This window comes from Lygodium microphyllum, chromosome 14 (genome assembly GCF_053477565.2).
Source record: "Lygodium microphyllum isolate KBCC chromosome 14, Lygodium_microphyllum_v1.1.10, whole genome shotgun sequence".
NCBI classification, from domain to species: Eukaryota; Viridiplantae; Streptophyta; class Polypodiopsida; order Schizaeales; family Lygodiaceae; genus Lygodium; species Lygodium microphyllum.
Genome location: NC_141148.1, coordinates 11,559,770 through 11,587,120, shown reverse-complemented (window position 1 = coordinate 11,587,120; position 27,351 = coordinate 11,559,770).

The window sequence follows — 27,351 nt, the reverse complement described above, 5'->3', positions numbered from 1 at the left end:
CCTCCCTCGACGATATGCAGCAGCTCTCCCCCCTCATGATCACAGGTGCAGGCCCTGGTCCAAGTACTTCAGCACCGGCCCATCGCCATCGTCAAGGAAAAGAAGAACAAGAAGAGAGAGAAGGGGAAGAGAAGGAGAATGTAACGTGTCCGCTAGAATCCTCTAGGACACGTCTTGGCAGTCCATCCGAAAGGCTATCTAGAGAACTCCGCCCGGCACTCCCATGGAATGTTACGGGTTTTGCAATCTAGGTCTTTCCGCGTCTACCACGTAGCGGAAGTGTCCTGGCCGTTTCCCACTTAGGATCGACCGGAATTAAGGTTTTCCTGTTTGGTCATTAGCTAGCAGCAACTAGCGTCAGACCCGAGCGAACTGCTTTACGCAAAACGCCAGGTCCGAAGCGGATTCACGCTGCACTTGGTTCAAGGAGAATGGGAAACGAGAGGGATGCAATGCTCAACCTCTCTGCCATAAGGCATAGTCCCATTCCGTTCCCCTAAAACAACGTGAATCGGGTAACAGGTAAATCTAAGTCATCGTTCTCGTTATTTGCTTTGGCGATGATGATCATTCCTCTGTTCGTTGAAGATTTTTGAGAAAAGTTCCCGGCTAACCGGGACCACCCATCCATAGGACGGACCCATGGTCCATCCTCCGCACTTTCCTCGGTTTGTTTTAGTTATGTAATTACCTACCACATTAATTTGACATATAACAAACAGCTTCTTTGATTAACCCTGTTAAGCACTGGTTCCTTCACGTAATCTTATCACAGGACATAAAGAAAACAATGTCAAACAACTTCTTTATTATCATTTTATCTTTTTATCTTTGAAATACAAGGAGTTCCGCCCGTAGGCTTGTTCATAATCCGCCCGAAGGCTATCCAGTAATCCACCAGGGATCACTAATCCAAGCTTCTGCCCGTAGACTAGTATGCGGGCCTCGAGATCCAATCCCGAGTCACGTTAGCCTCTTGTGCAGGGCCCGGAAGGCGAGGGATTTACGGCCAGAGCCCCCTCTGGCACCCAAGCGTCCTCCTGCTCCAAGTAGAACTCAACGGAGAGACCTCTCACGGCGGGTTTGGTCCACGTCCCCGGCGCGGTTAACAACCCCCTTGGTTAGGGTCAGGCAGGCAGTCGGCGGTAACTGAAGCTGCCTCTCCCTTCAGGCCTTCAACCTGAAGTATTTAGATATCGTTTCATCCTTTAGTTCATTGAGCAAACAATGCAAACAGTGCTTTCTAAACTGTTACAAGCACAATCAATTCCAGTGGTCGTTTTAGCTGGCAAACTGTTAAGGAGTGACTCCTTTTCTCCGAACGCAACCCGCATTCGATCCGGAATCAATTGCAACTTGGCAAGATTCCTATCGTCCTTGGGCTAGGGTCATACCCTGTCAATACTTTAGGTTTGGTTTATGGTAAATTTCGGCGACCATGTCGCTTTAGTTTATTGATTAATCATTTGCGTCCAAGCAAATGCCTAGCTTCCCTTAACTTGACAAAGTTTCCCTAATGAAGATAGAGTAAAAGGACGACTACCCTTTTCCCCTTGCGAGTTTAAACTGGCGCAAGAACCTGCCAACCTTAATCCACGGAATGGCAAAACTTCTTACGATCAAACCGCAAAGCTAAGTGACGTTGCAATGTATTGCACAAGTGTCGCCTCCATTCTAAGAGATCATTTCTCCTAATGAATGGCGTATTCAGGTCACGGAATTAACTTCAGACGAGAAGGAGGGTTTAGGGTGTCTTTTTACCCACCCATCCTTAATTTCACTAAATCGACAGCGTTTAGTCCAACTCAAATCGAGTTTCATCATCTTGAACGCTTGGTCCATAAGGTAGGAATCCTAGATTATTGTTTACATGAGCATCCAATTAGCCCAACATTTTTGGGAATATGGTCAGGACTATTGGGTTTGAAGGTTCTGACTTAGCGACAATGGGAAAACTTGGCCGAATCCTTAGCGCGCCAACCCCTAGTTAGTGTTTGGGGTATCTAACGTCTTGACTAAACCATGCTCATATGAAATCCTTTGTGGCTAGGTGATTTGGGTAATTCATTACGCTTGTCTTGCGACAAGGATGAATCCTTCCTAGAGACAATAAATTAGATCTAAAAGAGGAAACATAGTTGCAACTACCACAATACATGTAAACATGTGATTCATCGCCTCTACGCATCACATGGTTCACAATGACTCTATCTTTCCTTGTATCGTAAAAATGCATGATAATCTGGGTACTAACTTTCCTAGGACCTACTAGGACTTACATCAATTAATCATGCCTACAACCTTGTTGTCTACACTTTAGAATCTCGTGCTTTGATAAACCATGCGACCTTTCCTAAATACGGCTCCTGATGAATGAAATTTCTGCATGATGACTATGCAACACGCAACTTTCCCCTAGCTACAATGTAGTTAATGAAGTTCATACCAAACTAAAGCTAGTGTTAACTTATTCCATGTTACATGCTACTTGCAAGTCCATAAGATCATTATCGTACTGTTCTATTTCTTTTCGGGTAATATCTTATGGGTGTTAACTCTTTCTCACGAATCATTACAAGGAAGATGTTGCCTAAAATGCGGCACACGCTTATTCCTACCATGTCTAGTAACCAAATGCACTTATCAACTTCATTTCTTTGCCCTAAGTAATATATGTTTGGACTCATTACTTTGATAATGTTCCAAAATAGCAACATGCAGCTAGTCTTCTAAGGCGGACAACTCTCGAAATGCAACCGTTTCAATTTCATGACATGCATCAACCTTATCTAATGTTTAAAGAGATAATTTATCAAATGTATTTTTAACGCTGCCACAATGCGTAAAATGCGTTCTTACTTATGGAATTAAGCGCGCCTAAACATTTCTTTATGCGAGAATAAACTCGAAAAAACCTGGACTTGTGGGCTCGGGGAGATGTCCACTTGTATGCTCGGAGATGAACCTCCCGCAGTCGTGCCTTGCAACTTCTTGGGAGCCATTGTAGTCGTGGTTACGGACTCCTTTACCCTCGCTTTTCGAGACGGCTAGGGGATCGCTATCTTCTCCTTGCGTGGGAATAGGTATTTCCCTAACCGGATTCAAAACCGCGGAGTCGCGTAGGATCAAGGCCTATGGCCTTGATCCTTAGAAGCTTCTTAAGAAGCTTCTGGCCTGCGGCAACGTCGGGGGGGGGGGGGGGGGGGGGGGGGGTTCGTCGTGAAGAGGGCGGGGATGGCGGACCATGGCAGTCTGGCGGCCGTGGCGGCGGCTATGGCGGCTGGCGGCTGGCGGACTGGGGCGGCAGCGCGGCGGCCTCCCTCTGCGTGGCGACGACGGCAGCATGGTCTCCTCCTTTCCCCGAACGGCAGCAACAGGGTCCTCTCCTTCCTCTCACAGCCCGTCCTCTATTCTTTTTTCTTCTCTCCCTAACGGGAGTTCATATAGGCAAGGGGGAAGGGAAGGGAAGCTCCACCACGTGGAGGACTCATGCCATTCCCTCCTCATGCATTCCCGATTCACTCTTCCTTGGCCATTCCTCCCCACACTCCCTCTCCTCCAGCCATGCATCGGCTGGGGGAAGGGATAAAAAAATTTGCCTAAAATTTATCCAATTGCCCCTTCAAAAAAGGGTGTTCCCTCGCGGCTTTTGCGGTCTTCAACCCCAGCCTCTAATTTACACTGTGGAGGCCTCATTTTTGAGCGTGCATGGTATGGATTAAGCTACCAATAATACGATGTAGGGGATAACCTTGCACAGGATTTACACGACGTGCGGGAAGTCAATATTTACGGTACGCAGTGTGCGGAAATATTACATTCTCTCCCCCTTGGAAGAATCGAGATGTCCTCATCTCGAGATAAACTGGGGATATTGAAGATTGAGAGAGCTTTCATCCATCCAGGTAGCATCCTCTTCAGGATAATCTTTCCACTGGACGAGGCATTCTTTCAAGGTTCTAGATCTTAACTGTCTCTCTCTGACATCTAAAATCTTTTCCGGTCTTAGTTCAAGGACTCCTTGACTAGGCATTACAATTTGTTGGTCATCAAGTACATGATTTGGGTTGGGTATATATTTTTTTAAGAGACTAATATGGAATACATTGTGAACTTTTAGGTTATCCGGAAGTTGCAATTTATAAGCATTGGGTCCTAGGCATTTGAGGATTTTATACGGACCACAATACCTTGGACTTAGCTTCTTGCATTCACCTAGAGATAAAGAGCTCCTCTTGGGGCGTACACGAATGAAAACCATGTCTCCTTCTCCGAAGACCCTCTCTTGGCGTTTCAAATCCGCATATGCCTTTTGTCTATCTTTGGCTGCTTGTATGTCTTGTCTTATTGACTTTATTTGGTCATCCATGTCCTCCAACATTTGTCTTGAAGCTTCCACCCTTAGGGTAGGATCAGAAAAGTTTAGGGGACTTCGACAATCATGACCATACAATGCCTGGAAAGGGGTCATTTGAATGCTCTGCTGGTAAGAAGCATTGTAAGCAAATTCTACTAACGGCAAGTATTGAATCCACCTCTTCGGCTCCCGACAGCAGTAAGCCCTAAGCATATCCTCAATGATTTGATTTACTCGCTCTGTTTGTCCATCCGTTTGGGGATGGTAGGCAGTGCTAAAACAGAGTTGAGTCCCAATAGCTTCAAAGATAGCTCTCCAGAAGTGTGAAGTGAAAAGAGAGTCTCGATCGCTAATGATCCTTCTAGGTAACCCATGTAGCTTGAATATTTCTTTGATAAACACTCTAGCAATGTCGGAGGCTTTATAGTTTGTCTTTACTGGAATTAGGTGTGCAACCTTAGTAAGCATGTCAACTACAACCATAATGGAGTTGTATCCTCCTTGGACTTGGGGTAAGCCCACCACAAAATCCATACTGATGAATTCCTATTTCATTTGGGGAATGTCAAGTGGTTGCAATTTTCCTGGCATCATGACATGTTCAGCCTTGATACGTTGGCAAGACAAACATTCAGTGACATATTTGAGAACGTCACCCTTGAGCCTCTCCCAATGATAGCTCTTCCTAACTGCATTAAGAGTTTTTGCATAGCCAGGATGTCCTGCGAAAGGGGAATCATGAGCTTCCCATAATATCTTTTGCTTAAGTGACTGGCTTGTTGGTATACATAACCTTGTTCTGTAATAAACAAGTCCATTATCAGTGGAAAATTCCCGATACTTAGCTTGTGACTTCAGATTCTGCTCTTTGGTAGCTATTTCTTTTATCATGGTTTGGTAGGCCAAATCATGGCATGCCTCCTCTCTAGCTAGTTCGAGTATAGGGTTGCTTGGCATAGATACCTTTGTAGCCAGAGATCTGGCCGTTGATGGATTCTGCAAGATTAGGGAGTTTAGGAATGCCTTGCGACTGAGTGCATCGGCAACTACATTCTCTTTCCCTGGTCGATACTTGATTTCAAAATCATACTCCTCCAATACTTCAATCCATCGACGTTGCCTCATGTTGAGCTCGTTCTGGGTAAAAATCCATTTGAGACTCTTATGATCGGTTACTAGAGTAAACTTGTTACCCAACAGGTAGTGTCTCCAAAGCTTTAGAGCATGGATGACAGCTAATAACTCCAGATCATGCGTGGCATAATTCTTTTCATGACTCTTCAATTTCCTTGAAGAATATGCTACGGGATGACCTTCCTGCATGAGTACACACCCCAAGGCAAGAATGCTGGCATCAGTTACTACCTCAAACTCCTTATTGAGGTCGGGAAGTTTCAGAATAGGTGCTGATACCAAACATTGCTTCAATTGGTCGAAGCTATTTTGCTCGGGAGTTGACCATGTAATAGAAGTCTGCTTCTTTAGTAAGTCGGTAAGAGGTGCTGCAATCAAAGCATAGTTTTTGATAAAGACCCTATACCATCCCGTCAAGCCAAGAAAACTGCGTATTTCTTTGACGGATACTGGTACTGGCCATTCAAGCACATCTCTGACCTTGGCTGGATCTACTGATATTCCTTCTGATGATACTATGAATCCTAGATACTCAATCTGACGTTTGAAGAATGCACACTTCTTCATTTTTGCATATAGCTTATGAGACCTCATTGTCTCAAGGACAATCCGTAGTTGAGATTCATGATCTTCTTCCTGTTTAGAATAGACTAAAGTATCATCGAAGAAGACAAGCACGAAATCATCAAGATATGGTCTAAAAATATCCTGCATTAATCTATTGAAGGTGGCAGGTGCATTTGTAAGCCCGAATGACATAACCAAGAATTCAAAGTGCCCATATCTTGTATTGAAGGCCGTTTTTGGAATATCTTCATCCTTGATCCTGATTTGATAGTAACCTGACCTGAGATCAATTTTGGAGAAGATCTTTGCACCTTGAAGGCGATCAAGAAGCTCATCTATTCTAGGAATAGGATACTTGTTCTTGACTGTTGATTGATTCAACCCACGGTAATCAATACATAGTCGAAGTGTCCCATCTTTCTTTTTCTGGAATAGAACTGGAGCTCCCCATGGTGAGTTGCTGGGCCGGATGTAACCCTGGTTTAACAGTTGCTTGAGTTGTTCCTTCAACTCAATAGCTTTCGGAATGGACATTCTATAAGGTCTCTTTGCAATTGGCGCAGCTCCAGGTAATAGCCTTATTTCATGGTCAACTTCCCTTGGAGGTGGAAGTTCAGTTAATTCCTCAGGGAATATGTCAGCGTATTCTTTTAGCCAAGAGGGTCCCTCATGAGACTCTTGCTTTTGATCTAACTTGTTGAGTTTGATCAAATAAACAGGTAATCCTTTCCTAACCCCTTTTATGATCCGCGATACTTTGGCTAACTGGATTCTTGGCACTCCCGCTTCACCTTGAGTCCTAACAAACTCCCTTTCAGAGTTTCGGAAAGAAACTTGACCCTTTCCACAGTGGATGTGAGCGTCATTAGGCTTAAGCCAATCCATCCCGAGTAGGCACTCATGGATACCTAAATTCATGACTCTGAATTTGACTGAGGTTTTCTTTCCTCCCAGATAGAACTCCTCCTTAGCAGTTTGCCTAGCACAAGTTACCTCACGACCGTTTGCCAATTCCACAAGTAGGGTAGGTGCTTCTACTGTGGCTATTCCTAATCTCTTAGCACACGCTGGTGAGATAAAGGAATGAGTACTACCACAGTCAATCAAGGTTTTGAAACCTTTACCTCGATAGTCCGACGGTGTTTGAATCACCGAGAATTGGCGATTCGGGCCCTTCTTATGTAGAGCGGCATGGACTATCGCTCTTTCGAATTCCGCTTCCATATTCAGATCTTCCCCTTCTTCTGCTTCACATCTTTGCCTATTGGTAATGCAGGCAGCTCTTCCCCTTCCACGGGCGGCGACTCCCTGACCGCACCCTGCACCTTGATGGAGTCCTTCGCTAAGCTTGGGACATTGCCTTTTGAAGTGACCGAGTTCATTGCAGTGGAAACATCGGATGTTTCGGCCATTACCGTGAGTAGGAACAAAGTTGTTGACGTTATTTGTCCTTGCTTTCTTCCTTTGTCCCTGATTGTGGCCTTGAACTCTCTTAACCTGGGGTCTGAATGCTCCTCTGTTCGGGTCGCTATAAGACCAATTCTTAATACCCCTTGGTTTAGCTTGCACTTCCTGAATTATAGGTGCCGCTCGAATGAGTGCATCCTGAAGATCTGATGGACGCATAGATTCGAGACGGTTATTTACAGGTGGATTTAAGCCCGCGCAAAATTTGGACACCTGCTGTGTCGTGTCCATTTGTGGCGCATACTTTAAGAGTGAGACAAATTTAGAGTAGTATGCGTCAAGAGTGAGTCCTAACTGTTTTAGCTCATAGAACTCATTCATTTTCTGTGTACGATATGCAGGCGGCAAATATCTCCCTTGCACGACTTGCTTTAACTTCTCCCTGGTAACGGACCCCTCTGAAATCCCTTGATCCCTGCACCATTGTTTCCACCATAGTCTGGCTTCACCGGTGAGTTTTAATTTGGCGAGCATGGCCTGATTGGTAGGTGCAGTGCCAGCTGCTTCGAAGTAGTCCTCCATAGATTCAATCCAAATCTCAGCATCCGACTGGGCGAATCTGCCTCTCCCGTCAAACTCGGGTGGCTTTATCTGTTTGAGGAGGAACTTCTTCTCCTGGATCATAGTAGTACTTGATGTAGGGGGCAAATTTGGAACCTGTACCTGGGGTTGTGCCTGAGTAAAAGTTTTCTTAACATTATTGTATGATAATTGACATTAGCTTATCTTTAGTTCAGCTATCTCGTAAATCATGAAGCTACTTAACTTTTTGCAACAACCCTGATGCACAATCGGATAGTGATAAAAAGAAGTCCTTATTTATATTTATATGGCGTAGCCTTATACAACATCTCGTGTGATGATAATCCAATCATTACATTTAGTTTGGGGAGAACAACATTGTATTGGATTTGTCTACAGGAACTATGTAATAGTAGGGTTTTGGGTCATGAATCTTTAGGAATCGATAACTCATCGGAAGCTCAGGATATCCTTTCCTCTGGAATCCATACTTCCCATGGTGGCCCAATACCTTAATCCTATCAGCTGGAATTACACGGGTTACTTCCTCATATACATATGAGTTCAATTAAACTCTCCGACCTTGAATATGCAAAGTCGAATTTACGTGAGCTTCCACAAAAATGAACAGCTTCACGATTTTCAAATCTTCCAACCACTTGATCCTCTTCAGGTTGGTCTGTAGATAAGCGAACCGGTGGGCAGCTATGTAGTAGATTCCTGAAGACCCCGTCCATCTTCGCTCTATATATAGCGGTGATGGATTATAAATCTGCTCCAGGATGTTCATCATTTCAATTCTCTGCCTATAATGCGGAGAATGCATTGCAGTCATAAACATGATCCGGAACACCAAAAACTTGTTCCACGCCTCGTAATTCTGCAAGACAGTATTGAAGGTGAGGAAATGTTTGGACAGGAACAATTTCTTTACTTCATTTTTAATGAAATCTCATGAAAACAATTCCATTGTTGGTCGGCTCTGATACCAACTGTAACGTGTCCGCTAGAATCCTCTAGGACACGTCTTGGCAGTCCATCCGAAAGGCTATCTAGAGAACTCCGCCCGGCACTCCCATGGAATGTTACGGGTTTTGCAATCTAGGTCTTTCCGCGTCTACCACGTAGCGGAAGTGTCCTGGCCGTTTCCCACTTAGGATCGACCGGAATTAAGGTTTTCCTGTTTGGTCATTAGCTAGCAGCAACTAGCGTCAGACCCGAGCGAACTGCTTTACGCAAAACGCCAGGTCCGAAGCGGATTCACGCTGCACTTGGTTCAAGGAGAATGGGAAACGAGAGGGATGCAATGCTCAACCTCTCTGCCATAAGGCATAGTCCCATTCCGTTCCCCTAAAACAACGTGAATCGGGTAACAGGTAAATCTAAGTCATCGTTCTCGTTATTTGCTTTGGCGATGATGATCATTCCTCTGTTCGTTGAAGATTTTTGAGAAAAGTTCCCGGCTAACCGGGACCACCCATCCATAGGACGGACCCATGGTCCATCCTCCGCACTTTCCTCGGTTTGTTTTAGTTATGTAATTACCTACCACATTAATTTGACATATAATAAACAGCTTCTTTGATTAACCCTGTTAAGCACTGGTTCCTTCACGTAATCTTATCACAGGACATAAAGAAAACAATGTCAAACAACTTCTTTATTATCATTTTATCTTTTTATCTTTGAAATACAAGGAGTTCCGCCCGTAGGCTTGTTCATAATCCGCCCGAAGGCTATCCAGTAATCCACCAGGGATCACTAATCCAAGCTTCTGCCCGTAGACTAGTATGCGGGCCTCGAGATCCAATCCCGAGTCACGTTAGCCTCTTGTGCAGGGCCCGGAAGGCGAGGGATTTACGGCCAGAGCCCCCTCTGGCACCCAAGCGTCCTCCTGCTCCAAGTAGAACTCAACGGAGAGACCTCTCACGGCGGGTTTGGTCCACGTCCCCGGCGCGGTTAACAATCCCCTTGGTTAGGGTCAGGCAGGCAGTCGGCGGTAACTGAAGCTGCCTCTCCCTTCAGGCCTTCAACCTGAAGTATTTAGATATCGTTTCATCCTTTAGTTCATTGAGCAAACAATGCAAACAGTGCTTTCTAAACTGTTACAAGCACAATCAATTCCAGTGGTCGTTTTAGCTGGCAAACTGTTAAGGAGTGACTCCTTTTCTCCGAACGCAACCCGCATTCGATCCGGAATCAATTGCAACTTGGCAAGATTCCTATCGTCCTTGGGCTAGGGTCATACCCTGTCAATACTTTAGGTTTGGTTTATGGTAAATTTCGGCGACCATGTCGCTTTAGTTTATTGATTAATCATTTGCGTCCAAGCAAATGCCTAGCTTCCCTTAACTTGACAAAGTTTCCCTAATGAAGATAGAGTAAAAGGACGACTACCCTTTTCCCCTTGCGAGTTTAAACTGGCGCAAGAACCTGCCAACCTTAATCCACGGAATGGCAAAACTTCTTACGATCAAACCGCAAAGCTAAGTGACATTGCAATGTATTGCACAAGTGTCGCCTCCATTCTAAGAGATCATTTCTCCTAATGAATGGCGTATTCAGGTCACGGAATTAACTTCAGACGAGAAGGAGGGTTTAGGGTGTCTTTTTACCCACCCATCCTTAATTTCACTAAATCGACAGCGTTTAGTCCAACTCAAATCGAGTTTCATCATCTTGAACGCTTGGTCCATAAGGTAGGAATCCTAGATTATTGTTTACATGAGCATCCAATTAGCCCAACATTTTTGGGAATATGGTCAGGACTATTGGGTTTGAAGGTTCTGACTTAGCGACAATGGGAAAACTTGGCCGAATCCTTAGCGCGCCAACCCCTAGTTAGTGTTTGGGGTATCTAACGTCTTGACTAAACCATGCTCATATGAAATCCTTTGTGGCTAGGTGATTTGGGTAATTCATTATGCTTGTCTTGCGACAAGGATGAATCCTTCCTAGAGACAATAAATTAGATCTAAAAGAGGAAAAATAGTTGCAACTACCACAATACATGTAAACATGTGATTCATCGCCTCTACGCATCACATGGTTCACAATGACTCTATCTTTCCTTGTATCGTAAAAATGCATGATAATCTGGGTACTAACTTTCCTAGGACCTACTAGGACTTACATCAATTAATCATGCCTACAACCTTGTTGTCTACACTTTAGAATCTCGTGCTTTGATAAACCATGCGACCTTTCCTAAATACGGCTCCTGATGAATGAAATTTCTGCATGATGACTATGCAACACGCAACTTTCCCCTAGCTACAATGTAGTTAATGAAGTTCATACCAAACTAAAGCTAGTGTTAACTTATTCCATGTTACATGCTACTTGCAAGTCCATAAGATCATTATCGTACTGTTCTATTTCTTTTCGGGTAATATCTTATGGGTGTTAACTCTTTCTCACGAATCATTACAAGGAAGATGTTGCCTAAAATGCGGCACACGCTTATTCCTACCATGTCTAGTAACCAAATGCACTTATCAACTTCATTTCTTTGCCCTAAGTAATATATGTTTGGACTCATTACTTTGATAATGTTCCAAAATAGCAACATGCAGCTAGTCTTCTAAGAGGCGGACAACTCTCGAAATGCAACCGTTTCAATTTCATGACATGCATCAACCTTATCTAATGTTTAAAGAGATAATTTATCAAATGTATTTTTAACGCTGCCACAATGCGTAAAATGCGTTCTTACTTATGGAATTAAGCGCGCCTAAACATTTCTTTATGCGAGAATAAACTCGAAAAAACCTGGACTTGTGGGCTCGGGGAGATGTCCACTTGTATGCTCGGAGATGAACCTCCCGCAGTCGTGCCTTGCAACTTCTTGGGAGCCATTGTAGTCGTGGTTACGGACTCCTTTACCCTCGCTTTTCGAGACGGCTAGGGGATCGCTATCTTCTCCTTGCGTGGGAATAGGTATTTCCCTAACCGGATTCAAAACCGCGGAGTCGCGTAGGATCAAGGCCTATGGCCTTGATCCTTAGAAGCTTCTTAAGAAGCTTCTGGCCTGCGGCAACGTCGGGGGGGGGGGGGGGGGGGGGGGGGGTTCGTCGTGAAGAGGGCGGGGATGGCGGACCATGGCAGTCTGGCGGCCGTGGCGGCGGCTATGGCGGCTGGCGGCTGGCGGACTGGGGCGGCAGCGCGGCGGCCTCCCTCTGCGTGGCGACGACGGCAGCATGGTCTCCTCCTTTCCCCGAACGGCAGCAACAGGGTCCTCTCCTTCCTCTCACAGCCCGTCCTCTATTCTTTTTTCTTCTCTCCCTAACGGGAGTTCATATAGGCAAGGGGGAAGGGAAGGGAAGCTCCACCACGTGGAGGACTCATGCCATTCCCTCCTCATGCATTCCCGATTCACTCTTCCTTGGCCATTCCTCCCCACACTCCCTCTCCTCCAGCCATGCATCGGCTGGGGGAAGGGATAAAAAAATTTGCCTAAAATTTATCCAATTGCCCCTTCAAAAAAGGGTGTTCCCTCGCGGCTTTTGCGGTCTTCAACCCCAGCCTCTAATTTACACTGTGGAGGCCTCATTTTTGAGCGTGCATGGTATGGATTAAGCTACCAATAATACGATGTAGGGGATAACCTTGCACAGGATTTACACGACGTGCGGGAAGTCAATATTTACGGTACGCAGTGTGCGGAAATATTACATTCTCTCCCCCTTGGAAGAATCGAGATGTCCTCATCTCGAGATAAACTGGGGATATTGAAGATTGAGAGAGCTTTCATCCATCCAGGTAGCATCCTCTTCAGGATAATCTTTCCACTGGACGAGGCATTCTTTCAAGGTTCTAGATCTTAACTGTCTCTCTCTGACATCTAAAATCTTTTCCGGTCTTAGTTCAAGGACTCCTTGACTAGGCATTACAATTTGTTGGTCATCAAGTACATGATTTGGGTTGGGTATATATTTTTTTAAGAGACTAATATGGAATACATTGTGAACTTTTAGGTTATCCGGAAGTTGCAATTTATAAGCATTGGGTCCTAGGCATTTGAGGATTTTATACGGACCACAATACCTTGGACTTAGCTTCTTGCATTCACCTAGAGATAAAGAGCTCCTCTTGGGGCGTACACGAATGAAAACCATGTCTCCTTCTCCGAAGACCCTCTCTTGGCGTTTCAAATCCGCATATGCCTTTTGTCTATCTTTGGCTGCTTGTATGTCTTGTCTTATTGACTTTATTTGGTCATCCATGTCCTCCAACATTTGTCTTGAAGCTTCCACCCTTAGGGTAGGATCAGAAAAGTTTAGGGGACTTCGACAATCATGACCATACAATGCCTGGAAAGGGGTCATTTGAATGCTCTGCTGGTAAGAAGCATTGTAAGCAAATTCTACTAACGGCAAGTATTGAATCCACCTCTTCGGCTCCCGACAGCAGTAAGCCCTAAGCATATCCTCAATGATTTGATTTACTCGCTCTGTTTGTCCATCCGTTTGGGGATGGTAGGCAGTGCTAAAACAGAGTTGAGTCCCAATAGCTTCAAAGATAGCTCTCCAGAAGTGTGAAGTGAAAAGAGAGTCTCGATCGCTAATGATCCTTCTAGGTAACCCATGTAGCTTGAATATTTCTTTGATAAACACTCTAGCAATGTCGGAGGCTTTATAGTTTGTCTTTACTGGAATTAGGTGTGCAACCTTAGTAAGCATGTCAACTACAACCATAATGGAGTTGTATCCTCCTTGGACTTGGGGTAAGCCCACCACAAAATCCATACTGATGAATTCCTATTTCATTTGGGGAATGTCAAGTGGTTGCAATTTTCCTGGCATCATGACATGTTCAGCCTTGATACGTTGGCAAGACAAACATTCAGTGACATATTTGAGAACGTCACCCTTGAGCCTCTCCCAATGATAGCTCTTCCTAACTGCATTAAGAGTTTTTGCATAGCCAGGATGTCCTGCGAAAGGGGAATCATGAGCTTCCCATAATATCTTTTGCTTAAGTGACTGGCTTGTTGGTATACATAACCTTGTTCTGTAATAAACAAGTCCATTATCAGTGGAAAATTCCCGATACTTAGCTTGTGACTTCAGATTCTGCTCTTTGGTAGCTATTTCTTTTATCATGGTTTGGTAGGCCAAATCATGGCATGCCTCCTCTCTAGCTAGTTCGAGTATAGGGTTGCTTGGCATAGATACCTTTGTAGCCAGAGATCTGGCCGTTGATGGATTCTGCAAGATTAGGGAGTTTAGGAATGCCTTGCGACTGAGTGCATCGGCAACTACATTCTCTTTCCCTGGTCGATACTTGATTTCAAAATCATACTCCTCCAATACTTCAATCCATCGACGTTGCCTCATGTTGAGCTCGTTCTGGGTAAAAATCCATTTGAGACTCTTATGATCGGTTACTAGAGTAAACTTGTTACCCAACAGGTAGTGTCTCCAAAGCTTTAGAGCATGGATGACAGCTAATAACTCCAGATCATGCGTGGCATAATTCTTTTCATGACTCTTCAATTTCCTTGAAGAATATGCTACGGGATGACCTTCCTGCATGAGTACACACCCCAAGGCAAGAATGCTGGCATCAGTTACTACCTCAAACTCCTTATTGAGGTCGGGAAGTTTCAGAATAGGTGCTGATACCAAACATTGCTTCAATTGGTCGAAGCTATTTTGCTCGGGAGTTGACCATGTAATAGAAGTCTGCTTCTTTAGTAAGTCGGTAAGAGGTGCTGCAATCAAAGCATAGTTTTTGATAAAGACCCTATACCATCCCGTCAAGCCAAGAAAACTGCGTATTTCTTTGACGGATACTGGTACTGGCCATTCAAGCACATCTCTGACCTTGGCTGGATCTACTGATATTCCTTCTGATGATACTATGAATCCTAGATACTCAATCTGACGTTTGAAGAATGCACACTTCTTCATTTTTGCATATAGCTTATGAGACCTCATTGTCTCAAGGACAATCCGTAGTTGAGATTCATGATCTTCTTCCTGTTTAGAATAGACTAAAGTATCATCGAAGAAGACAAGCACGAAATCATCAAGATATGGTCTAAAAATATCCTGCATTAATCTATTGAAGGTGGCAGGTGCATTTGTAAGCCCGAATGACATAACCAAGAATTCAAAGTGCCCATATCTTGTATTGAAGGCCGTTTTTGGAATATCTTCATCCTTGATCCTGATTTGATAGTAACCTGACCTGAGATCAATTTTGGAGAAGATCTTTGCACCTTGAAGGCGATCAAGAAGCTCATCTATTCTAGGAATAGGATACTTGTTCTTGACTGTTGATTGATTCAACCCACGGTAATCAATACATAGTCGAAGTGTCCCATCTTTCTTTTTCTGGAATAGAACTGGAGCTCCCCATGGTGAGTTGCTGGGCCGGATGTAACCCTGGTTTAACAGTTGCTTGAGTTGTTCCTTCAACTCAATAGCTTTCGGAATGGACATTCTATAAGGTCTCTTTGCAATTGGCGCAGCTCCAGGTAATAGCCTTATTTCATGGTCAACTTCCCTTGGAGGTGGAAGTTCAGTTAATTCCTCAGGGAATATGTCAGCGTATTCTTTTAGCCAAGAGGGTCCCTCATGAGACTCTTGCTTTTGATCTAACTTGTTGAGTTTGATCAAATAAACAGGTAATCCTTTCCTAACCCCTTTTATGATCCGCGATACTTTGGCTAACTGGATTCTTGGCACTCCCGCTTCACCTTGAGTCCTAACAAACTCCCTTTCAGAGTTTCGGAAAGAAACTTGACCCTTTCCACAGTGGATGTGAGCGTCATTAGGCTTAAGCCAATCCATCCCGAGTAGGCACTCATGGATACCTAAATTCATGACTCTGAATTTGACTGAGGTTTTCTTTCCTCCCAGATAGAACTCCTCCTTAGCAGTTTGCCTAGCACAAGTTACCTCACGACCGTTTGCCAATTCCACAAGTAGGGTAGGTGCTTCTACTGTGGCTATTCCTAATCTCTTAGCACACGCTGGTGAGATAAAGGAATGAGTACTACCACAGTCAATCAAGGTTTTGAAACCTTTACCTCGATAGTCCGACGGTGTTTGAATCACCGAGAATTGGCGATTCGGGCCCTTCTTATGTAGAGCGGCATGGACTATCGCTCTTTCGAATTCCGCTTCCATATTCGGATCTTCCCCTTCTTCTGCTTCACATCTTTGCCTATTGGTAATGCAGGCAGCTCTTCCCCTTCCACGGGCGGCGACTCCCTGACCGCACCCTGCACCTTGATGGAGTCCTTCGCTAAGCTTGGGACATTGCCTTTTGAAGTGACCGAGTTCATTGCAGTGGAAACATCGGATGTTTCGGCCATTACCGTGAGTAGGAACAAAGTTGTTGACGTTATTTGTCCTTGCTTTCTTCCTTTGTCCCTGATTGTGGCCTTGAACTCTCTTAACCTGGGGTCTGAATGCTCCTCTGTTCGGGTCGCTATAAGACCAATTCTTAATACCCCTTGGTTTAGCTTGCACTTCCTGAATTATAGGTGCCGCTCGAATGAGTGCATCCTGAAGATCTGATGGACGCATAGATTCGAGACGGTTATTTACAGGTGGATTTAAGCCCGCGCAAAATTTGGACACCTGCTGTGTCGTGTCCATTTGTGGCGCATACTTTAAGAGTGAGACAAATTTAGAGTAGTATGCGTCAAGAGTGAGTCCTAACTGTTTTAGCTCATAGAACTCATTCATTTTCTGTGTACGATATGCAGGCGGCAAATATCTCCCTTGCACGACTTGCTTTAACTTCTCCCTGGTAACGGACCCCTCTGAAATCCCTTGATCCCTGCACCATTGTTTCCACCATAGTCTGGCTTCACCGGTGAGTTTTAATTTGGCGAGCATGGCCTGATTGGTAGGTGCAGTGCCAGCTGCTTCGAAGTAGTCCTCCATAGATTCAATCCAAATCTCAGCATCCGACTGGGCGAATCTGCCTCTCCCGTCAAACTCGGGTGGCTTTATCTGTTTGAGGAGGAACTTCTTCTCCTGGATCATAGTAGTACTTGATGTAGGGGGCAAATTTGGAACCTGTACCTGGGGTTGTGCCTGAGTAAAAGTTTTCTTAACATTATTGTATGATAATTGACATTAGCTTATCTTTAGTTCAGCTATCTCGTAAATCATGAAGCTACTTAACTTTTTGCAACAACCCTGATGCACAATCGGATAGTGATAAAAAGAAGTCCTTATTTATATTTATATGGCGTAGCCTTATACAACATCTCGTGTGATGATAATCCAATCATTACATTTAGTTTGGGGAGAACAACATTGTATTGGATTTGTCTACAGGAACTATGTAATAGTAGGGTTTTGGGTCATGAATCTTTAGGAATCGATAACTCATCGGAAGCTCAGGATATCCTTTCCTCTGGAATCCATACTTCCCATGGTGGCCCAATACCTTAATCCTATCAGCTGGAATTACACGGGTTACTTCCTCATATACATATGAGTTCAATTAAACTCTCCGACCTTGAATATGCAAAGTCGAATTTACGTGAGCTTCCACAAAAATGAACAGCTTCACGATTTTCAAATCTTCCAACCACTTGATCCTCTTCAGGTTGGTCTGTAGATAAGCGAACCGGTGGGCAGCTATGTAGTAGATTCCTGAAGACCCCGTCCATCTTCGCTCTATATATAGCGGTGATGGATTATAAATCTGCTCCAGGATGTTCATCATTTCAATTCTCTGTCTATAATGCGGAGAATGCATTGCAGTCATAAACATGATCCGGAACACCAAAAACTTGTTCCACGCCTCGTAATTCTGCAAGACAGTATTGAAGGTGAGGAAATGTTTGGACAGGAACAATTTCTTTACTTCATTTTTAATGAAATCTCATGAAAACAATTCCATTGTTGGTCGGCTCTGATACCAACTGTAACGTGTCCGCTAGAATCCTCTAGGACACGTCTTGGCAGTCCATCCGAAAGGCTATCTAGAGAACTCCGCCCGGCACTCCCATGGAATGTTACGGGTTTTGCAATCTAGGTCTTTCCGCGTCTACCACGTAGCGGAAGTGTCCTGGCCGTTTCCCACTTAGGATCGACCGGAATTAAGGTTTTCCTGTTTGGTCATTAGCTAGCAGCAACTAGCGTCAGACCCGAGCGAACTGCTTTACGCAAAACGCCAGGTCCGAAGTGGATTCACGCTGCACTTGGTTCAAGGAGAATGGGAAACGAGAGGGATGCAATGCTCAACCTCTCTGCCATAAGGCATAGTCCCATTCCGTTCCCCTAAAACAACGTGAATCGGGTAACAGGTAAATCTAAGTCATCGTTCTCGTTATTTGCTTTGGCGATGATGATCATTCCTCTGTTCGTTGAAGATTTTTGAGAAAAGTTCCCGGCTAACCGGGACCACCCATCCATAGGACGGACCCATGGTCCATCCTCCGCACTTTCCTCGGTTTGTTTTAGTTATGTAATTACCTACCACATTAATTTGACATATAACAAACAGCTTCTTTGATTAACCCTGTTAAGCACTGGTTCCTTCACGTAATCTTATCACAGGACATAAAGAAAACAATGTCAAACAACTTCTTTATTATCATTTTATCTTTTTATCTTTGAAATACAAGGAGTTCCGCCCGTAGGCTTGTTCATAATCCGCCCGAAGGCTATCCAGTAATCCACCAGGGATCACTAATCCAAGCTTCTGCCCGTAGACTAGTATGCGGGCCTCGAGATCCAATCCCGAGTCACGTTAGCCTCTTGTGCAGGGCCCGGAAGGCGAGGGATTTACGGCCAGAGCCCCCTCTGGCACCCAAGCGTCCTCCTGCTCCAAGTAGAACTCAACGGAGAGACCTCTCACGGCGGGTTTGGTCCACGTCCCCGGTGCGGTTAACAATCCCCTTGGTTAGGGTCAGGCAGGCAGTCGGCGGTAACTGAAGCTGCCTCTCCCTTCAGGCCTTCAACCTGAAGTATTTAGATATCGTTTCATCCTTTAGTTCATTGAGCAAACAATGCAAACAGTGCTTTCTAAACTGTTACAAGCACAATCAATTCCAGTGGTCGTTTTAGCTGGCAAACTGTTAAGGAGTGACTCCTTTTCTCCGAACGCAACCCGCATTCGATCCGGAATCAATTGCAACTTGGCAAGATTCCTATCGTCCTTGGGCTAGGGTCATACCCTGTCAATACTTTAGGTTTGGTTTATGGTAAATTTCGGCGACCATGTCGCTTTAGTTTATTGATTAATCATTTGCGTCCAAGCAAATGCCTAGCTTCCCTTAACTTGACAAAGTTTCCCTAATGAAGATAGAGTAAAAGGACGACTACCCTTTTCCCCTTGCGAGTTTAAACTGGCGCAAGAACCTGCCAACCTTAATCCACGGAATGGCAAAACTTCTTACGATCAAACCGCAAAGCTAAGTGACATTGCAATGTATTGCACAAGTGTCGCCTCCATTCTAAGAGATCATTTCTCCTAATGAATGGCGTATTCAGGTCACGGAATTAACTTCAGACGAGAAGGAGGGTTTAGGGTGTCTTTTTACCCACCCATCCTTAATTTCACTAAATCGACAGCGTTTAGTCCAACTCAAATCGAGTTTCATCATCTTGAACGCTTGGTCCATAAGGTAGGAATCCTAGATTATTGTTTACATGAGCATCCAATTAGCCCAACATTTTTGGGAATATGGTCAGGACTATTGGGTTTGAAGGTTCTGACTTAGCGACAATGGGAAAACTTGGCCGAATCCTTAGCGCGCCAACCCCTAGTTAGTGTTTGGGGTATCTAACGTCTTGACTAAACCATGCTCATATGAAATCCTTTGTGGCTAGGTGATTTGGGTAATTCATTATGCTTGTCTTGCGACAAGGATGAATCCTTCCTAGAGACAATAAATTAGATCTAAAAGAGGAAAAATAGTTGCAACTACCACAATACATGTAAACATGTGATTCATCGCCTCTACGCATCACATGGTTCACAATGACTCTATCTTTCCTTGTATCGTAAAAATGCATGATAATCTGGGTACTAACTTTCCTAGGACCTACTAGGACTTACATCAATTAATCATGCCTACAACCTTGTTGTCTACACTTTAGAATCTCGTGCTTTGATAAACCATGCGACCTTTCCTAAATACGGCTCCTGATGAATGAAATTTCTGCATGATGACTATGCAACACGCAACTTTCCCCTAGCTACAATGTAGTTAATGAAGTTCATACCAAACTAAAGCTAGTGTTAACTTATTCCATGTTACATGCTACTTGCAAGTCCATAAGATCATTATCGTACTGTTCTATTTCTTTTCGGGTAATATCTTATGGGTGTTAACTCTTTCTCACGAATCATTACAAGGAAGATGTTGCCTAAAATGCGGCACACGCTTATTCCTACCATGTCTAGTAACCAAATGCACTTATCAACTTCATTTCTTTGCCCTAAGTAATATATGTTTGGACTCATTACTTTGATAATGTTCCAAAATAGCAACATGCAGCTAGTCTTCTAAGGCGGACAACTCTCGAAATGCAACCGTTTCAATTTCATGACATGCATCAACCTTATCTAATGTTTAAAGAGATAATTTATCAAATGTATTTTTAACGCTGCCACAATGCGTAAAATGCGTTCTTACTTATGGAATTAAGCGCGCCTAAACATTTCTTTATGCGAGAATAAACTCGAAAAAACCTGGACTTGTGGGCTCGGGGAGATGTCCACTTGTATGCTCGGAGATGAACCTCCCGCAGTCGTGCCTTGCAACTTCTTGGGAGCCATTGTAGTCGTGGTTACGGACTCCTTTACCCTCGCTTTTCGAGACGGCTAGGGGATCGCTATCTTCTCCTTGCGTGGGAATAGGTATTTCCCTAACCGGATTCAAAACCGCGGAGTCGCGTAGGATCAAGGCCTATGGCCTTGATCCTTAGAAGCTTCTTAAGAAGCTTCTGGCCTGCGGCAACGTCGGGGGGGGGGGGGGGGGGGGGGGGGGGTTCGTCGTGAAGAGGGCGGGGATGGCGGACCATGGCAGTCTGGCGGCCGTGGCGGCGGCTATGGCGGCTGGCGGCTGGCGGACTGGGGCGGCAGCGCGGCGGCCTCCCTCTGCGTGGCGACGACGGCAGCATGGTCTCCTCCTTTCCCCGAACGGCAGCAACAGGGTCCTCTCCTTCCTCTCACAGCCCGTCCTCTATTCTTTTTTCTTCTCTCCCTAACGGGAGTTCATATAGGCAAGGGGGAAGGGAAGGGAAGCTCCACCACGTGGAGGACTCATGCCATTCCCTCCTCATGCATTCCCGATTCACTCTTCCTTGGCCATTCCTCCCCACACTCCCTCTCCTCCAGCCATGCATCGGCTGGGGGAAGGGATAAAAAAATTTGCCTAAAATTTATCCAATTGCCCCTTCAAAAAAGGGTGTTCCCTCGCGGCTTTTGCGGTCTTCAACCCCAGCCTCTAATTTACACTGTGGAGGCCTCATTTTTGAGCGTGCATGGTATGGATTAAGCTACCAATAATACGATGTAGGGGATAACCTTGCACAGGATTTACACGACGTGCGGGAAGTCAATATTTACGGTACGCAGTGTGCGGAAATATTACATTCTCTCCCCCTTGGAAGAATCGAGATGTCCTCATCTCGAGATAAACTGGGGATATTGAAGATTGAGAGAGCTTTCATCCATCCAGGTAGCATCCTCTTCAGGATAATCTTTCCACTGGACGAGGCATTCTTTCAAGGTTCTAGATCTTAACTGTCTCTCTCTGACATCTAAAATCTTTTCCGGTCTTAGTTCAAGGACTCCTTGACTAGGCATTACAATTTGTTGGTCATCAAGTACATGATTTGGGTTGGGTATATATTTTTTTAAGAGACTAATATGGAATACATTGTGAACTTTTAGGTTATCCGGAAGTTGCAATTTATAAGCATTGGGTCCTAGGCATTTGAGGATTTTATACGGACCACAATACCTTGGACTTAGCTTCTTGCATTCACCTAGAGATAAAGAGCTCCTCTTGGGGCGTACACGAATGAAAACCATGTCTCCTTCTCCGAAGACCCTCTCTTGGCGTTTCAAATCCGCATATGCCTTTTGTCTATCTTTGGCTGCTTGTATGTCTTGTCTTATTGACTTTATTTGGTCATCCATGTCCTCCAACATTTGTCTTGAAGCTTCCACCCTTAGGGTAGGATCAGAAAAGTTTAGGGGACTTCGACAATCATGACCATACAATGCCTGGAAAGGGGTCATTTGAATGCTCTGCTGGTAAGAAGCATTGTAAGCAAATTCTACTAACGGCAAGTATTGAATCCACCTCTTCGGCTCCCGACAGCAGTAAGCCCTAAGCATATCCTCAATGATTTGATTTACTCGCTCTGTTTGTCCATCCGTTTGGGGATGGTAGGCAGTGCTAAAACAGAGTTGAGTCCCAATAGCTTCAAAGATAGCTCTCCAGAAGTGTGAAGTGAAAAGAGAGTCTCGATCGCTAATGATCCTTCTAGGTAACCCATGTAGCTTGAATATTTCTTTGATAAACACTCTAGCAATGTCGGAGGCTTTATAGTTTGTCTTTACTGGAATTAGGTGTGCAACCTTAGTAAGCATGTCAACTACAACCATAATGGAGTTGTATCCTCCTTGGACTTGGGGTAAGCCCACCACAAAATCCATACTGATGAATTCCTATTTCATTTGGGGAATGTCAAGTGGTTGCAATTTTCCTGGCATCATGACATGTTCAGCCTTGATACGTTGGCAAGACAAACATTCAGTGACATATTTGAGAACGTCACCCTTGAGCCTCTCCCAATGATAGCTCTTCCTAACTGCATTAAGAGTTTTTGCATAGCCAGGATGTCCTGCGAAAGGGGAATCATGAGCTTCCCATAATATCTTTTGCTTAAGTGACTGGCTTGTTGGTATACATAACCTTGTTCTGTAATAAACAAGTCCATTATCAGTGGAAAATTCCCGATACTTAGCTTGTGACTTCAGATTCTGCTCTTTGGTAGCTATTTCTTTTATCATGGTTTGGTAGGCCAAATCATGGCATGCCTCCTCTCTAGCTAGTTCGAGTATAGGGTTGCTTGGCATAGATACCTTTGTAGCCAGAGATCTGGCCGTTGATGGATTCTGCAAGATTAGGGAGTTTAGGAATGCCTTGCGACTGAGTGCATCGGCAACTACATTCTCTTTCCCTGGTCGATACTTGATTTCAAAATCATACTCCTCCAATACTTCAATCCATCGACGTTGCCTCATGTTGAGCTCGTTCTGGGTAAAAATCCATTTGAGACTCTTATGATCGGTTACTAGAGTAAACTTGTTACCCAACAGGTAGTGTCTCCAAAGCTTTAGAGCATGGATGACAGCTAATAACTCCAGATCATGCGTGGCATAATTCTTTTCATGACTCTTCAATTTCCTTGAAGAATATGCTACGGGATGACCTTCCTGCATGAGTACACACCCCAAGGCAAGAATGCTGGCATCAGTTACTACCTCAAACTCCTTATTGAGGTCGGGAAGTTTCAGAATAGGTGCTGATACCAAACATTGCTTCAATTGGTCGAAGCTATTTTGCTCGGGAGTTGACCATGTAATAGAAGTCTGCTTCTTTAGTAAGTCGGTAAGAGGTGCTGCAATCAAAGCATAGTTTTTGATAAAGACCCTATACCATCCCGTCAAGCCAAGAAAACTGCGTATTTCTTTGACGGATACTGGTACTGGCCATTCAAGCACATCTCTGACCTTGGCTGGATCTACTGATATTCCTTCTGATGATACTATGAATCCTAGATACTCAATCTGACGTTTGAAGAATGCACACTTCTTCATTTTTGCATATAGCTTATGAGACCTCATTGTCTCAAGGACAATCCGTAGTTGAGATTCATGATCTTCTTCCTGTTTAGAATAGACTAAAGTATCATCGAAGAAGACAAGCACGAAATCATCAAGATATGGTCTAAAAATATCCTGCATTAATCTATTGAAGGTGGCAGGTGCATTTGTAAGCCCGAATGACATAACCAAGAATTCAAAGTGCCCATATCTTGTATTGAAGGCCGTTTTTGGAATATCTTCATCCTTGATCCTGATTTGATAGTAACCTGACCTGAGATCAATTTTGGAGAAGATCTTTGCACCTTGAAGGCGATCAAGAAGCTCATCTATTCTAGGAATAGGATACTTGTTCTTGACTGTTGATTGATTCAACCCACGGTAATCAATACATAGTCGAAGTGTCCCATCTTTCTTTTTCTGGAATAGAACTGGAGCTCCCCATGGTGAGTTGCTGGGCCGGATGTAACCCTGGTTTAACAGTTGCTTGAGTTGTTCCTTCAACTCAATAGCTTTCGGAATGGACATTCTATAAGGTCTCTTTGCAATTGGCGCAGCTCCAGGTAATAGCCTTATTTCATGGTCAACTTCCCTTGGAGGTGGAAGTTCAGTTAATTCCTCAGGGAATATGTCAGCGTATTCTTTTAGCCAAGAGGGTCCCTCATGAGACTCTTGCTTTTGATCTAACTTGTTGAGTTTGATCAAATAAACAGGTAATCCTTTCCTAACCCCTTTTATGATCCGCGATACTTTGGCTAACTGGATTCTTGGCACTCCCGCTTCACCTTGAGTCCTAACAAACTCCCTTTCAGAGTTTCGGAAAGAAACTTGACCCTTTCCACAGTGGATGTGAGCGTCATTAGGCTTAAGCCAATCCATCCCGAGTAGGCACTCATGGATACCTAAATTCATGACTCTGAATTTGACTGAGGTTTTCTTTCCTCCCAGATAGAACTCCTCCTTAGCAGTTTGCCTAGCACAAGTTACCTCACGACCGTTTGCCAATTCCACAAGTAGGGTAGGTGCTTCTACTGTGGCTATTCCTAATCTCTTAGCACACGCTGGTGAGATAAAGGAATGAGTACTACCACAGTCAATCAAGGTTTTGAAACCTTTACCTCGATAGTCCGACGGTGTTTGAATCACCGAGAATTGGCGATTCGGGCCCTTCTTATGTAGAGCGGCATGGACTATCGCTCTTTCGAATTCCGCTTCCATATTCGGATCTTCCCCTTCTTCTGCTTCACATCTTTGCCTATTGGTAATGCAGGCAGCTCTTCCCCTTCCACGGGCGGCGACTCCCTGACCGCACCCTGCACCTTGATGGAGTCCTTCGCTAAGCTTGGGACATTGCCTTTTGAAGTGACCGAGTTCATTGCAGTGGAAACATCGGATGTTTCGGCCATTACCGTGAGTAGGAACAAAGTTGTTGACGTTATTTGTCCTTGCTTTCTTCCTTTGTCCCTGATTGTGGCCTTGAACTCTCTTAACCTGGGGTCTGAATGCTCCTCTGTTCGGGTCGCTATAAGACCAATTCTTAATACCCCTTGGTTTAGCTTGCACTTCCTGAATTATAGGTGCCGCTCGAATGAGTGCATCCTGAAGATCTGATGGACGCATAGATTCGAGACGGTTATTTACAGGTGGATTTAAGCCCGCGCAAAATTTGGACACCTGCTGTGTCGTGTCCATTTGTGGCGCATACTTTAAGAGTGAGACAAATTTAGAGTAGTATGCGTCAAGAGTGAGTCCTAACTGTTTTAGCTCATAGAACTCATTCATTTTCTGTGTACGATATGCAGGCGGCAAATATCTCCCTTGCACGACTTGCTTTAACTTCTCCCTGGTAACGGACCCCTCTGAAATCCCTTGATCCCTGCACCATTGTTTCCACCATAGTCTGGCTTCACCGGTGAGTTTTAATTTGGCGAGCATGGCCTGATTGGTAGGTGCAGTGCCAGCTGCTTCGAAGTAGTCCTCCATAGATTCAATCCAAATCTCAGCATCCGACTGGGCGAATCTGCCTCTCCCGTCAAACTCGGGTGGCTTTATCTGTTTGAGGAGGAACTTCTTCTCCTGGATCATAGTAGTACTTGATGTAGGGGGCAAATTTGGAACCTGTACCTGGGGTTGTGCCTGAGTAAAAGTTTTCTTAACATTATTGTATGATAATTGACATTAGCTTATCTTTAGTTCAGCTATCTCGTAAATCATGAAGCTACTTAACTTTTTGCAACAACCCTGATGCACAATCGGATAGTGATAAAAAGAAGTCCTTATTTATATTTATATGGCGTAGCCTTATACAACATCTCGTGTGATGATAATCCAATCATTACATTTAGTTTGGGGAGAACAACATTGTATTGGATTTGTCTACAGGAACTATGTAATAGTAGGGTTTTGGGTCATGAATCTTTAGGAATCGATAACTCATCGGAAGCTCAGGATATCCTTTCCTCTGGAATCCATACTTCCCATGGTGGCCCAATACCTTAATCCTATCAGCTGGAATTACACGGGTTACTTCCTCATATACATATGAGTTCAATTAAACTCTCCGACCTTGAATATGCAAAGTCGAATTTACGTGAGCTTCCACAAAAATGAACAGCTTCACGATTTTCAAATCTTCCAACCACTTGATCCTCTTCAGGTTGGTCTGTAGATAAGCGAACCGGTGGGCAGCTATGTAGTAGATTCCTGAAGACCCCGTCCATCTTCGCTCTATATATAGCGGTGATGGATTATAAATCTGCTCCAGGATGTTCATCATTTCAATTCTCTGCCTATAATGCGGAGAATGCATTGCAGTCATAAACATGATCCGGAACACCAAAAACTTGTTCCACGCCTCGTAATTCTGCAAGACAGTATTGAAGGTGAGGAAATGTTTGGACAGGAACAATTTCTTTACTTCATTTTTAATGAAATCTCATGAAAACAATTCCATTGTTGGTCGGCTCTGATACCAACTGTAACGTGTCCGCTAGAATCCTCTAGGACACGTCTTGGCAGTCCATCCGAAAGGCTATCTAGAGAACTCCGCCCGGCACTCCCATGGAATGTTACGGGTTTTGCAATCTAGGTCTTTCCGCGTCTACCACGTAGCGGAAGTGTCCTGGCCGTTTCCCACTTAGGATCGACCGGAATTAAGGTTTTCCTGTTTGGTCATTAGCTAGCAGCAACTAGCGTCAGACCCGAGCGAACTGCTTTACGCAAAACGCCAGGTCCGAAGCGGATTCACACTGCACTTGGTTCAAGGAGAATGGGAAACGAGAGGGATGCAATGCTCAACCTCTCTGCCATAAGGCATAGTCCCATTCCGTTCCCCTAAAACAACGTGAATCGGGTAACAGGTAAATCTAAGTCATCGTTCTCGTTATTTGCTTTGGCGATGATGATCATTCCTCTGTTCGTTGAAGATTTTTAAGAAAAGTTCCCGGCTAACCGGGACCACCCATCCATAGGACGGACCCATG